We start from the raw sequence: 16178 nt of genomic DNA, 5'->3' as shown, positions 1-16178 counted from the left end.
ATGTTTCAGCATTATAGACATTTTTAAAACTTTAACAAAAACTCTTGCCTCGCTTTACAAGCATACAAGAGAGGTACAAAGGACCACCAGAGGACATGCTGCCATTCACCATAATTATACTCCACTTAGTGCCAACAACAACTCTCATACGTACAGCCCCTTTAACATAGAAAAAAAATATTCCAAGGCACTTCACAAGCATAAGGATCAAAAGTGCACAAATATACATGAGAAGATAGTGAAACCAAGTACAAGGGAGTCCTTAGGATCTGCACAACATGGAATATTTTCCCTGTATATACAGAGTCCAAGGGATGACTGCACATCAGATCAAAAATAGGCATTCTACAGTCTGCAATTGACAACAGATGGCAAGGAAATACCCACATCTTTAACAATCCATACATCTAAAAACCCATACCACTATATTGACTGTAGCTGCGCTAATCAAAAAGGCTAATGGAATGTTGGCACTTCACCTCAAGGGGGCTGGATTACAAAGGAGAGGAAGTAATGCCTCCGTTGCATGGAGCCTTGGTCAGATCCCATCTGGAGTAGTACGTTTCATTCTGGACACCACCTCTCAGGCCTTGGAGTGCTGATTCATCAGGGCTTAAAACAGTTAAATTATGAAGACAAGATGCATAATCTTGGCTTGTGTTCCTTTGAGTTTAGAGGGAGACAGTGGTGTAATGGTAATGTTGTGGGCCCACTACTCCAGAGACCCAGGCTAATGCTCTGGATACATGAGTTCAAATCCCACCACAGCAGCTGGTAGAATTTAAAGTCAATTAATAAATATGGAATTATAAAGCTAGTCTCGGTGATAGTGACCATGACAACGACCATCAATTTTTGCAAAACCCCATCTGGTTCACCAATGCCCTTTAGGGAGTGAAATCTGCCATCTTACCTGGTCTGGACTACATGTGACTCCAGGCCCACAGCAATGTTGTTGACTCTTAACTGCCCTCTAAAGTGGACTAACAAGCCACTCAGTTCCAGGGCAATTAAGGACGGGCAACAAGTGCTGGCCTTGCCAGTGACACCCACATCCCATGCAAGAATAAAGGGAAAAAAGGTTAAGGGATGATCCAATTGAGAAACTTGAAAGGATTAGATGGGATAGATATGGAGAAACCGCTTCTGATCTGACAAAGGAATCCTAGAACAATGGGGCATAATCTCAAAATCAGAGGCAAGGCGTTTATGAGTGAAACCAGGGAGAGCTTCTTTACACAAAGGCTATGGAAATTTGGAACTCTTCCCCCCCAATAGGTGTGGATGCTGGGTCAATTGAAATTTTCAAGACTAAGATTAATAGAGTTTTGTTTGATGAGGGGTGATCAAGGGATACAACAACAACTTGTATCCCTATTGCAGCATGGTAAAATGTCCCAAGACACCTCCCAGGAGCATTGATCATAAATCAAGGTTTGACATAAGGTGATATTCGGGCCAATGGCCAAAAGCTTCTCAAAGAGGTTGGTTCTAAGGAGCATCTTAAAAGATGAAGAGAGAGAGAGAGAGAGAGGTAAAGAGGCTGAGAGGTTTAGGGGAGGATATTTTGGAGTTAGGGCCTCGGCTGAATGCACCGCCACCCATGGAGGAGTGACTAAAATTAGAGATGCTCAAGAAGCCATAATTAAATGAGCGTAGGTACCTTGGAGGGTTGTGGGGCGGGAGGAGATCACAGATATAGGGAGGGGATATGGAGCAAAGGTGAGGAAATCAGCTATAATCTAATAGCACAACAGAACAGGCTTCACAATCTAAATGGCCGACTCATGTTCCTATATTCCTGAGCCATGAGTGTATTCAGGCATATCTAGAATAAAAAGGCAATTTAAGTAAATGATTTGTACAGTGTAAAGTGGCTTATGATAAATAGACAATAGACCGAACAGCTCAGTCCAAGTAGGATCAAATTGCAAATCTTCGTCACAGTCTCTATAAAGAAATGCCATGAAATGTATCCAACTAGTCAGGCGACAGAGGAAAGAGAGTTGCATTTATACAGCGTTCACAACCTCGGGGTGTCCTAAAGGGTTTAGCGACCTGTGAAGCATTTTTGAAGTACAGTCACTGTTGTAATGCACCACATGCAGTAGCCAATTTGCGCACAGCAAGCTCCCAAATAGAAATGAGATACCTAGTCAAATAACCTGCTTTAGTGATATTGTTTGGGCATTAAAGGTTGGTCAGGACATCAGGGAGACACCAAGCTCTTCCTCGTAACAGTCAAAGAGTCATAGGGCAGGGTATTACGGTCCCCTCGCCAGCGGGTTTATAGACGGGGGTTGCCTGTTAAATACCCCAGGGGGCCTTCCCTTTGCCTGCCCGCAATTCCATGGGTGGCAGGCGAGGTTTAGCACCCCAACTGAGGCCCCTGAAGGGCTGCCTCCCACCTGGGCCTCATTCTGACAAAGCCCTAACTTCAAAGTCAGGCTCCCATTGCCGCAGCGGTGGTATAAAAATCAGCCATTCATTCGCCTGCCCCCTAAAAGCACCACTATTTTGCACAGAAAGTATTTCAGTTTGCGTGGGTGCTACTTTATTTGCTCATGGGATGTGGGTACCCGTGCCACTGGCAAGAGCAGCATTTGCTGCCCATCCCTAATTGCCCTTGAGAACAGTCAGGGGTCAACCGCCTTGCTGTGGCTCTGGAGTCACACGTAGGCCAGATTCCCTTCCTTAAAGGACATTAGTGAACCAGATAGGTCTTTACGACCATCAATGGTAGTTTCATGGTCGTCCATGACTGAGACTTCTCCACTCAAATTTTTTTAATTAATTGAAAATAAATTCCACCAGCTGCAGTGGGATTTGAACCTGCGTCCCCAGAGCATTAACCTGGGGCTCTGGATTACTAGCTCAGTGATACTACCGTCACACCACCAACTTCTCCATTACCCAGATCACCAGCTAGTTACAGATAAGGCCCATTTGGGTTCGTCCAACCAGAAAAAGGTTCTATAATCCCCCCCATTGTGGAAAACCCAATTATTTCTGAAATGATTCCAGGTTCCTGACAGCCTCCACTGTAGCCAGTCCATATTCCACATGTTCATTGCTCCTAATATCAGTTTAAATTTAATTTGCCTTTTACGAGTTTGAATCTCTTTCCCTTCTCCAACTCCTTGCAATTTAAAGTATATTTCTGGATTAACCTGTTCCCTATCATTTACTATACCCACAAGCAGATCGCAGACATCTCTTTTCAGGCCTGAAAAGATCAAGTTTCCCAAACCTGCCTCACAACTCAAAACCTCTAACACTAGATTCCACTGCTTACCATACAGTCTTTTCTTCTTTATTGAAATCTGCCTCCACCCCAACTTTTCTCAAAGTGAAAAAAAAGATCAACGAACCTGTTTATGAAAAATACCATCGAGAGTCCCAAATTTCAGCGAATCCATATTATCTTTATATGAGCAGACTTTCCACTGATAAGCTTAACCCAAGTGATTATATTGCAAATCTAATCACAAAACATTGGGTTAATGCACATATGGCAATCACTGAACAATGCCAAATTAAAACATTTGGCAGCCATTTATGTATGGCTTACAATCTCCCATCTTGCTATGTTAGCAACGGCCTTTAATCTTTGGATCTAGTTCAATACTTGGCACTATTAACCATGCGCAGACCTCTCTCCTTACATGGGCTTTCAATGTAGTATGCTTTTATCACATCTCTGAAAACCACTTCAAAAAAATCAAAGTTTCCAAATGAAAACTCCATTCAAAATTTGAGCACAGCCATATTTAGCTGTAATATGCTGCAGACCCCCCTAGCAACACATAATAGCCCATCACTGCATGCCAGGGAACTGCAAGTTGGTAGGCTAGGTTACTGCAGCACTTTGGGCCCTTTTAGATACATTATATATAAAAAAAGTATATAGTTTTACAGGTTAGCCAATCAGGACATTCTAAGGGTAGTTAAAGAGACTGATCACCAAATTAAGCTTCTTTATCATGTCATAACTAAAAGTCAGACAACATAATCGCTTGGCACCGTAGCCATGGACACCAGGTAAATTTGAACTTGTGATATCCCCATCCCCCACTTATAGAAAATATTTGAGAATTTATAGAACGATACAGCAAAGGAGGCAACCAATTGACACTCAGTGGCATTACCATCACTGAATTCCCCACCGTCAACATTGACCAGAAACTGAATTGGAACTGCCATATAAATACTGTGGCTACAAGAGCAGGTCAGAGGCTAGGAATCCTGCAGCGAGTAACTCACCTCCTGACTCCCCAAAGTTGGTCCACCAGGCACAGGTCAGGAGTGTGATGGAATACTCTCCACTTGCTGTGATGAGGGTGGCTCCAACAACACTCAAGAAGCTTGATACCATCTAGGACAAAGCAGCCCGCTTGATTGGCATCCCATCCATAAACATTCACTCCCTCCACCACCGACGCACAGTGGCAGCAGTCTATACCATCTACAAGATGCGCTGCAGGAACCAAGTCTCCTTAGACAGCACCTTCCAAATCCAGGACCACTACCATCTAGAAGGAACAAAAACAGAATTACCTGGAAAAACTCAGCAGGTCTGGCAGCATCGGCGGAGAAGAAAAGAGTTGACGTTTCGAGTCCTCATGACCCTTCGACAGAACTTGAGTTCGAGTCCAAGAAAGAGTTGAAATATAAGCTCATATTTCAACTCTTTCTTAGACTCGAACTCAAGTTCTGTCGAAGGGTCGTGAGGACTCGAAACGTCAACTCTTTTCTTCTCCGCCGATGCTGCCAGACCTGCTGAGTTTTTCCAGGTAATTCTGTTTTTGTTTTGGATTTCCAGCATCCGTAGTTTTTTTGTTTTTACCATCTAGAAGGACAAGGGCAAAAGTCACATGGGAACAGCACCGCCTGGAAGTTCCCCTTCAAGTCACTCACCATCCTGACTTGGAAATATATCACTGTTCCTTCACCGTCACTGGGTCAAAATCCTGGAACTCCCTCCCTAACAGCACTGTGGGTATACCTACACCACATGGACTGCAGCGGTTCAAGAAGGCAACTCACCACCACCTTCTCAAGGGCAACAAATTCTGGCATTGCCAGCGACGCCCATATTCCAGGAATGAATAAAAAAAATGTGGCCCATCGAGCCTGTGCCGGCTCTCTGAAAGAGTAACCCACTGCTCCTCCTCCTCTTTCCCTATAGTCCTGCAAATCTTTCCTTTTCAAGTATTTATTCATTTCCCTTTTGAAGGTGACCACTGAATTTGCTTCCATCGTTCTTTCAGCCAGTACATCATAAAGAAAAAAGACTTGCATTTGTCTAGCACCTTTCACAACCACTGAATGTCCCAAATCGCTTTACAGCTAATGAAGTACTTTTGACACGTAGTCGCTGATGTAACGTTGGAACTTATCTAACAATGCATGTGGTTAAAGCAAAACACTAAGAACACTGGAAATTGGAAATATAAACAGAAAATAGTCATGATGTATGGCAGAATCTTTTTAAAAATTTATTCTTTCATAGGACATCGCTGTTTAGGCCAATGTTTGATGCCCATCCCTAATTGCCCTTGAACTGAGTGACTTGCTAGGGCCATTAAGAGTCAAGCACATTGCTGTGGGTCTGGAGTCACATGTAGGCCAGACCAGGTAAGGATGGCAGATTTCCTTCCCTAAGCAGCATTAGTGAGCCTGACAGGTTTTTATAACAATCAATGAGAGTTGGCATGGTCACCATTACTAGACTAGCTTTATATTCCAGATCTCTTAATTGAAGTTAAATTCCACCAGCTGCCATGGTGGGACTTGAACCCAGAAGATTAGCCCAAACATGTGGATGACTGCTCCAGTGACAGCAGCACTACCCCACCGTCTCCCCTTAACAATCTGTGGAGAGAGAAACGGAGTTAAAGTTTCAGGTGGGCGACCCTTCCTCAGAAATGGTGTTGGACTCGCAGGCAACAGACAACATAAGTAATATTTAGGCATGTTGAACTTGTGGACACACGATTTAATTTATTTTGCCCCCTTCTCACAAAGGGACTCAAGTCTAAAGCGGTCCGCAAATTGGGCAAAATGAGAAAGGAATCCCACTTGGCTTGATATTTGTAATCAGGTTCCTTAAAATGAGGATCGTCATTGTTGGTCTGACCTACAAGTAAAAGCAGCAACAACTTGCATTGATATGGTGCCTTCAATGTAGAAAAAGGTACTTCAGCAGCAAGACAGGGGAAAAAGGAATCTTGGAAATCATAGAATGGTTGCAGCACAGAAGAAGGCCATTTAGCCCGTCGTTTCAGTGTCGGCTCTCTGTAAGAGCAAGTTGGCTCATCCCACGAGACCACCTTTTCCCGTGTCCCTGCAATCCTTTTCCTCTTCAGAGGATAGTCCGATTCTTTTTAGAAAACCTCGGTTGAATCTACCTCCACCACAACCACACTCTCGGGTAGTTCATTCCAGACCTTTGCCACTCAAGGTTTTTCCTCATGTCACCCCTTTCGCCAGTCGCCTTAAATCGGTGCCCTCCGGTTCTCCATCCTTCCGCCAGCGGGAACAGTTTCTCCCTACCTAACTCAGACAAGAGCCCTCGCGATTTTGAACGCCTCTATTGAATCTCCTCTCAGCTTTCTATTCTCCAAGGAGAACAGTCCCAGCTTCTCCAAACTATAGAGTTGCCACACGGACCGGAAACCTTAACTCTGCTTTTCTCTCCAAAAATGCTCTTAGGCCTGCTGAGTTTTTTCCGGCATTTTCTGTTCTGGTTTCAGATTTCCAGCATCCGCAGTATTTTTCCTTTATTATAGAGTTGCCAACCCCTGCTGGAACAGCCAGGAGTCCACTCGATCGGCCATCAGCCTCCCGGCCGTTATTAAAAGCAATCCGGCAGGGGGGGGGCGGGATTTTGAAACAAGGCTTCTGTGATTCTGCAATTTGTGAAGAAGGTCTGAGCGGGTTGTCGGCAGCCAGTCCCTGACCACTGTCCACTCGTGAACGCCGAACGGCGATAATTGCGTCGGCAGCGGCTGCGCTGGCGCAGCACGGTGAGGTAGGATGCTCCAGGCTCACAGGCGTCGCTGCGCTGCCTGTTTTCCCACTGCCGCTGCCTGAGCACCAAGCTGGAGAGCGGAGAGAGAGAGAGAGAGAGGGGGCTGGGAGAACTGAGAAAGAGGTAAAAGGAGCAAACGGTTAAGTAGGGGTTGGCAGCTGTCTGAAAATTACTGCCATGCCAGTGGGCAGCTTAGGAAGCTTTTGACACGCGAGCCAAGAGTCGAGGGGCTCGGGGTAAGAGGGAGCACTGCAGCCTGCTTTTCTACTGGGCTAGAAAAACCACATTGACCAAAATGACCTACAAGCCTTCCGAAAAGCCTAGATACAGAAACACCTACTCACTGAGTGCCAGGGTAGTCAAGCACCCACAGTATACAACATGCAGTACTTGTCAATATTTATAAGGCAATAAAGTAAATGTAGCCTCCTTACACAGGTCCAGGCAGGCTGATAATAGGTGGAGCAGTGCAGCTATAGGGAGCTATATAGGTGATGCAGCTCTGAAACTCCATCGTTGTGCACCCGATGAACTGACAGGTCAATCAATGCCATTATCATTTCCAGACAAAAAAATCTCCGGAGCGGCTTCAGCCACAGTTGGCAAACCCTAATAATCTATCCTGATAGCAAAAGCTGTGTTTGGCTTAAGGCAATGTCCAGGAAGTGGGGTTGAGTTGGCAGTTAGAGTTGATGGCTGATATAATGGTTTCAGTCTTCACAATGTATAGCAGGTGTAAGAAATTGTTTTTTTTTAATTTCTTCATGGCCAGGCCACCATTTAATGCCCATCCCTAATTGCCCTTGTTCAGAGGGCAGTTAAGAGTTAACCACGTTGCTCTGGGTCTGGAGTCACATGTAGGGCCGGACCAGGCAAGGAAGGGAGATTTCCTTCCCTGAAGGACATTAGTGGGCCAGTTTTTACAATAATCGACAATGGTTTCATGGTCAGCATCAGACATTTAATTCCAGATTTTCATTGAATTAAAATTTCACCATCTGCCATGGTGGGATTCGAACCCAGAGCATTAACCTGGGTCTCTGGAATACCAGTCCAGTGCCAATACCACTATGTCACCACCTTCCCCATTGTCAGACAAGCAGCCTGACACACACACACACACACACACACACACACACACACACACACACACACACACACACACACACACACACACACACACACACACACACACACACACACACACACACACACACACACACACACACACACACACACACACACACACACACACACGATGGAGCAAGGTGGTGGAGGGATAAAGCTGGGTGTCACTGACTTACATCTGGTGCCATGTCTGTGGATGGTCGTATAGACCAAGATTTTTTTTCCTTCTTTTATGGGATGTGGCATTTCTGGCAAGGCCAGCATTTGTTGCCCATCTCAAAGGGGCATTTAAGAGTCAACCACATTGCGGTGGAGTCTGGAGTCACATGGAGGCCAGGCCAGTTCCTTCCCTCAAGGACGTTCATGAACCAGAGGGGTTTTTACAACAAAAAAAATGATAGCTTCATGGTCACCGTTTGCAGATTTAATAATCAATGTCATTTAAATTCCACCAACAGTCATTGTGGGGCTTGAAGCCATGCCCCCAAAGCCTTAGATCGCTCTCTAGATTGGAGGACCAGCGACATTACTACTACACTACGTCCCCGACCAAGGACAGGAAGGGAGTCAACAATAAGTCATCGGGGGGCTTTGGGGATGACAGTGTAGAGGTGAAAAGAGAAGTTAATGTTTCAGATGCTCTGGCCACTCCTGTAATGGTGAGAGTGGAACCAAGCAAGGGCTGTCCTACAGAACTGACAAGAACAGCTAGGCGAATGAGGGGGAATAAAGTACGTGTGAGTAAAAAGCAGGTCAGCAGCACGCTCCTTCTTCTTGTATCACTGATAGAGAGTTGGACCTTCGTCACTGAAATGAGTGATAAAAGAGAATGAAGAAAAATGAGGGGAAGGAGAGGGGGTAGTAATCCCGATGAGGGGACCAAGAGTAAGGTAGTCAAGTTTGTTCATGAAGACAAGTGTGAATGTAATCTATGAAAGGACATCAAGAGATAAAGATAAAGGGATACTGGCAAGTTTAGTAAGTGGAGATGAACGTGGCAGATGGAAGATAATGTGGAGGAGTATGAAGTGATATGCTCTTGTGGAAAAACAGAAAAGCAGGATATTTTTCAAATAGTGAGAGATTTGGGACCGCTGGGATTCAGAGGGTCTTGAGTGTCTTTGTACATGAATTGCGCATCAGGTACAAACATTTCGGAAAGCTAATGTAAATTAGCCTTTATTAAACAGGAGTTGGAATATGAGTGAAGGTGTCTTATTTGAAATTGTATCAGGCCTTGGTGAGACTACACCTGGAGTAGTGTGTACAGTTTTGATCTCACTAAGGAACGACAATCTTGCCTTAAAGGGAGTGTAATGAAGGTTCACTAGGCTGGGTCCTGGGATCAGGGGATTGACCTACAACGAGCAATTGGCTTTGGAGGGATATTACCTAGAGAGTTTCAAAGAATGAGAGGTAATCTTATCAAGACATATAAAATTCTCAAGGGGCTTAACCGAGTAGACACTGGGAGGATGTTTCCCCTGGCTGCAGAGTCTAAAATTAAGGGGTTACACTCAGAATAAGGGGCTTTACCAGACAAATTGACACCACGTATATGGAGATGACCAAATGTTTGGTTAAAGGGCTATGTTTTAAGGAGCAACTTTGATAGGTGGAGAGTTTGAGGGAGAGAATTCCAGAGATTAGGGTCGAGAGAGCTGAAGGCACAACTGCCGATGGTGGAGCAATCAAAAAAAAAGACAGGGACGTTCATGAGGTCAGAATTGGAGGAACTGAGGTATCTGCATCCCTTCAGTGAATATTTTAGCTTTAAAATTGCATCTTAAGGATTAAGAAATAGCAGCAGCAATAGGCCCTCGAGCCTTCTCTGCTATTCAATATGATAATGGCTGATGATCTACCTCAGACCCATCTTCTTGCAGTACCCCCACATCCCTTGATTCCCTTAGAATCCAAAAACCATTCAGGTCTGGGGTGAGGAGAACTTTCATCACTGAGAGGGTTGTGACTCCTTGGAACTCAAAGGGCTTTGAATACTCAGTTATTGAGTATACTCAAGACAGAGATTAAAGTTTTTGGATTCTACGGGAATCGAGGGATGTGGGGGTACTGCAGGAAGATGGGTCTGAGGTAGATCATCAGCCATTATCATATTGAATAGCAGAGAAGGCTCAAGGGCCTATTGCTGCTGCTATTTCTTAATCCTTAAGATGCAATTTTAAAGCTAAAATATTCACTGAAGGGATGCAGATAGCTCAGTTCCTCCAATTCTGACCTCATGAACGACCCTGACTTTTTTTTTTGATTGCTCCACCATCAGCAGTTGTGCCTTCAGCTCTCTCGACCCTAATCTCTGGAATTCTCTCCCTAAAACTCTCCACCTATCAAAGTTACTCCTTAAAACATAGCCCTTTAACCAAACGTTTGGTCATCTCCATATATGTGGTGTCAATTTGTCTGGTAAAGCGCCTTTGGACCTTTTACTATGTTAAAGGTGCTATATAAATGCAAGTTGCTGTTGTCATCTGCTGTTTCAAAGAACGACCGACAACCAGCTAAAAGCGAGAGGTTTCACTGAATACCCGGCTTTACACAAACAGAACAGTCTTACATGTGTAGGTATCAGGAAAAAGAGGTGCCAGAAAACTCTAATTATAGTTGTGTTTGTGTCATACCTGGAGTATTGTGTGCAGTTTTGGTCACTTTACCTAAGGAAGGGTGTACTGGTCATAGAGGGAGTGCAATCCTTGGGATGGGAGGATTTTGAGGAGACTGGGACCGTATTCTCTGGAGTTTAGAAGAATGAGAGGTGGCCTCTTTGATGTGTACCAAACTCTTACATGGCTCGACAAGGAGGATGCAGGAAGGACGTTTCCCGGTTGCCGGGAGGTGGGGTTGTGGTCCAGAACCAGAGGGCATAGTCTTAGAATACGAGGTAGGGCAATTAGAGGGCTGAGGTGAGGAGGAATTTCTTCACTCAGAGGCTGGTGAATCTTTGGAATTCTGTACCCCAGAGGGCTGTGGAGGCTCAGTCATTGAGTGTGTTCAAAGCAGAGCTCGATAGATTTCTAGATACCAATGACATTAAGGGATACGGGGATAGTATGAGAGGATGGCATTGAGGTAGAAGATCAGGCATGATATAGTTAAATGGCATAGCAAGCTTGAGGGGCCGAATGGCCTACTCCTGCTCCTATGTACATGTGCACATAAATGACCAATGTTGTGGGGGTTGGTAGCAGCCTGTGGCTTGGTTTTAGGAGGTGCAGACCTGCCGAGCATTCTCCACCTCGTAGGCTGATATCCAAAGGAAAGCCTGTGTGTCTGAGGCTTATAGTCGGTTGTCGGAGTTGCCAGAAGGTGTGTGCTTGAAGGAAACACCAACCACCTAATAGACTCCATTCCAGATTGTGTGTCAGGTTCACTCCCTTAGCCTTTAGCTCTCGACGTTGCTGCTAATGTTAAGGTGCAGTCCAGCAGGGCCCCGGGTCACCACAGATCTGGATACGAGTTAAAAGAAACATGATACCAATGGGGAGCTGCCTCTCATGGTGAATCTTGTCACCCAGCGAGGCTGGCCCATGACCCCACCTGCAGCGACCAGAGGGATGGCGGGAGTTGCCAGGACACATCAGCCAGATGCGGCAGCGTATAAAATCGCTGGTGGGTACAAGATTTCAAGCAAGCCTCACTCCCTTCTCCTGAGCTGTTAATTCAATGACAGGTACAAAATGTAAAATATTTTACTCATTCCGACTCCTGTACCTCAGCGGGGGGTTGAAATCCACCCTCCCCACACCACCCCACCCCCTCCCACCCTCCACTTTTCAGGCTGGTAATTCCCAAGTCTTAATCCAATCCCGTCACACATCATAGGATTCTACCTTTGATCCTGCACGTCCCTCGTTGTTCTCTCCATTCATTACCTTTGCCTTGTGCCTCCACCAGTCCCTGACCACAGCAGTGATCTTTGACACGAGAATCCGAGTGAGACTTTAATCTTTCCAAACAAGCACAAGTGACAGGAAAAAGCCCATTTAAAATCAAAGGCCTTCAAATCCTTAATAAAAGATAATTAGATTAGAATGGGTAACGGTTTGGGGGTGGGGGGAGGTTTGGGTGTGGAGGCTGTAGAAAGAGAGAGAGAGAGAGTCTAAATTGGCTCAAAGACCTGGCGTGAGTACAAAGACCCCATTACCAGACAGGTTAACCTCTGCTTGATACTTCTCCCCCCCAACTCCAAGCTTCTTTCTCATTTCTTGAAAGCTTGGCTGCAAAACCGATTTGGAAATTTGATGAAAATATCTAATTGGTTTTAAAGCACAGTTGATGCTAATTTAGAAGACCACAGGCCAATTATTTCCAGCTCAAATCTTTCAGCAAATAGTTGGCACAAGGAACAAAACGCACATGAAAAAATGAAAATTCAGAGGCACCAATTTGTTTCGTAGAAAATAAGTGAGGTTCCAACGGGCAAGGTTCAGGGTTCCCACATTTGCATTTTACTTGCTGTACATAAAAAAAAACTTAGGTCTGCATGCGCTTACTGTCAATCGGCTGACTAGTTCCTATACCCACATTTACATGGAAAATATTCATGTAAACTGTTTGCACATTTATTGCACCCTTCCTGTCACTGGAGACACAGCAAGTCCATCACTGCCTGGCGAGTGTAATCACAGTGTGAAAAGTTTACATAACCATTTCCATTGTAAATGTGGGTATAGGGATTTATAATTGAGGTATTAAAATAAAGACAACATATGACTTTAAAATGGAGACTAAATGATGTCTGCATATCCTATTTTCCCCATCCTTTAATCCTGTTTCACTGGAATTCTATGCTTTGTCTTGGCTTCCTACATACATACAAATGAATTAGGAGCAGGAGTTGGTCACTCAGCCCCTCGAGCCTGCTCCGCCATTCAATAAGATCATGGCTGCTCTGATTGTAACCTCAAACCCACATTCCTGCTAACCCCTGATAACCTTCCACCCCCTTGTTAATCAAGAATCTATCTAGCTCTGCTTTAAAGATATTCAAATACCCTGCTTCCACCACCTTTTGAGGAAGAGATTTCCAAAGACTCACGACCCTCTGTCTTAAATGGGTGACCCCATAAAATAACAATCCTGCGTGCAGTGTATTGGGAGATTATAGGCCATAGATGGTAGCAGGGTGATTGGGGGCAGGTATGTTAGCTGGAGGCTGATGATCCAATAGGAAGAGTATGGCTCCTTTAGAAGCCTCCCCTTCAAAGAAAATTGCACCTGGAGTGGGAGGGGTCTTGCCTCAGCCAGCTGGGGGAGGTACAAAAGAAATAGGCCAGGAAAGAGGTGGCTGGTTGAAAGATGTACTATGTGGCCTTGCTGTGTGTCGTGTGACTTTCAAGGCATTCAGAACTTGGGCTGCTCAAGAACTACTACTGCCTGTGAGGGAAATGAGGCTCTGAGACAATAGACCTCTGTAACAATAGACATGGAAAAACCCAAATACATTCACAAAAAGGATAAAGAAAGATTTGAATTTATATGTCACCTTCACAACCACAGGACATCCCCAAAGCATTCATTTGCTTTACACCAAATGAAAATCGTCTGAAGTGCAGTCACTATTATAATGTAGGAAATGCAGCAGCCGATTTGTGCACAGCAAGCTCCCACAAACAGCAATATGACAATGGCAAGGTAAGTTGTTTTAGTGATGTTGATTGAGGGATAAATCCGGACCAGGAGAACTCTCATGGTCTTCAAAAATGGTGGTGTGGGATCTTTTATATCCACCTGAGACAGCAGATATGACCGCAACTCAACATCGGAAAGGTAGCACTTCCAGTGGTGTTGCACTGGAGTGAGATCCTACATTATACCCTTGAGCACTCAGAGTGGGATTTGATTCAAAGGCGAGAGCGCTACCAACAGGGCTACAGCTGACAAGCACACGCACGCTCTCGTCTTGCTGTCTTGGAGTCACACAGTTCCGGATTCCCAGTCCCATTCTAAGGCTCAAATGCATTATCCCAATTTGACATTGCAGTGCGAAACTCAAGCTAGAATGGCTCGATAAGATTCCACAGGACCTAAGTTGGGGTGGGTGTTGAAAGACACAGCATTATTTGGATGAGATGCAAAGTATTTTTGCATCCTGGCCAACATTCCTCCCTCCTCCAACATATTGGACTCTTCACATTGGACTCAAAACGTTAACTCTGCTTCTCTCTCCCCAGATGCTGCCAGACCTGCTGGATTTTTCCAGCATCTTCCGTTTTTATTTTAGAATAGATGTCCATGTTCACTGATATTTCTGTGATCCATGGAGATATTGAGTACTGACGCATGCTCCCTCTGAGCTGCTCATGTGAGCCTCATACCTAAAGTCTCTGAACAGGCTGCACCCAAGTCAGTCCCTTTAAGTGACAGCACATGCATGGCCATGCAAAAATATTTAATGGGCCCACGCACTTAAACGAATCGGCCGCACATTACAAAATATAATTAGAGGGAATGTTGGTCCTGAAGCCTTGGATGAATTTTCATCATCAAAAATACAGACTTCAACATTTAAACCACAGCCTCACCTCATTCCTACCCTATCAGCAGCCCACCCCCCCTACGCATCCCTCACCTCAACCCCCCCCACACCCCACCCCCACAACCCCCAACCCAACACCCACCCAGCCCCCTCAACCCCCACCACCCAACCTACCCCAATCCCCCGCCACCCCACCACCCAACCCCACCCTGCCACCCCACCCCCCAATGCACCCCCCCCCACACAACCCCACCCCACACCCCCCCAACACACCCCCTCCCACACCCCAACCCCACCCCACTTCCCCACCGCCCTCCCAGCACCCAATCCCCCCACCCCACCACCCATCCGCACCCCCACCCACCACCGCCCCCAATCCCCCATAACCCAAACCCACCCCACACCCATGATCCACCCACGCTCCACCCACCCCCACCCCACCCCACCCCACCCACCCACCCAATAAAAGTACATCACATGACCATTCAATTACACAAGGTGCAAAATAAATGAGTTTCCTCCAATATTGTCTGTTACTCACTAAATTTAAAATTACCATTTAATTTTTACAAGATTCATGACCCATCAAACAGACAGCCCGAGGGGTTTTATTCAGCCTCTAGCCCCTTGGCGTGCTATAGTTGAAACCGTGTCTTCAGCTGCCTGGGCCCTGAGCTCTGGAATTCCCTCCCTAAATCTTACCTCCTCCCTAACTCTCTCTCTCGCTCTCTTTTAAGCCACTCATAAAAATGACCTCTTTGACCAAGCTATTGTTCACCTTGTGCTGATGTGACTCAGTGACAAACCTTGTTCAATGATGTTCCTTTGGAGCGCCGTGGGAATGTCTCACTGTGTTGAAGGCGCCACACAAAGGAAAGCTGTTGTTGTTGCAAAGGCGAGATTGTCACTGACATCATCTGCGGACCAGGTAACCCTTCCCATGAAAGGAGAACAGCAAGTGAGTGACTGCAGGAAGGTACAAGGCAGATGGAGCATTGGTCGGATTGTCGTCTTCAGCTCCTGACACTAATGTGTCGTGGGAGTGCTGCAATGATTTGCTCCAAACAATCATTGGTCACACACGGTCCGTGACAGTGAGTACAGCGGCATTTTTGACAACAACAATGAAATATATTTATATAGCGCCGTTAAAATAATTAAACAGCCCAAGGCCCTTCACAGGAGTGTTATCAAACAAAATTTGACAGTGAGCTACATAAGGTGATGTTAGGGCAGATGACGAAAAGCTTGGGCAAAGAGCTGGCTTTATAGAGTGTCTTACTGGAAGAGAGAAAAATAGGCAGTCAGAGAGATTTGGGTGGAGGGTGGAAATTCCAGAGCTTAGGATCTTGGCAGCTGAAGACATGGCCACTAACTATGGAGCGATTAAAGTTGGGGATGCTCAAGAGGCCGGAATTAGGGGAGCACAGATATCTCGGGAGGTTTTCTATTTCTTTCCAGTTTCAAAAGAGTCACGTTGGACTCGAAACGTTAACTATTGACTCTATCTGCACAGGTGCT

The sequence above is a fragment of the Carcharodon carcharias genome, chromosome 30 (genome assembly GCF_017639515.1).
Source record: "Carcharodon carcharias isolate sCarCar2 chromosome 30, sCarCar2.pri, whole genome shotgun sequence".
NCBI classification, from domain to species: Eukaryota; Metazoa; Chordata; class Chondrichthyes; order Lamniformes; family Lamnidae; genus Carcharodon; species Carcharodon carcharias.
This window is presented reverse-complemented; position numbering follows the sequence as displayed.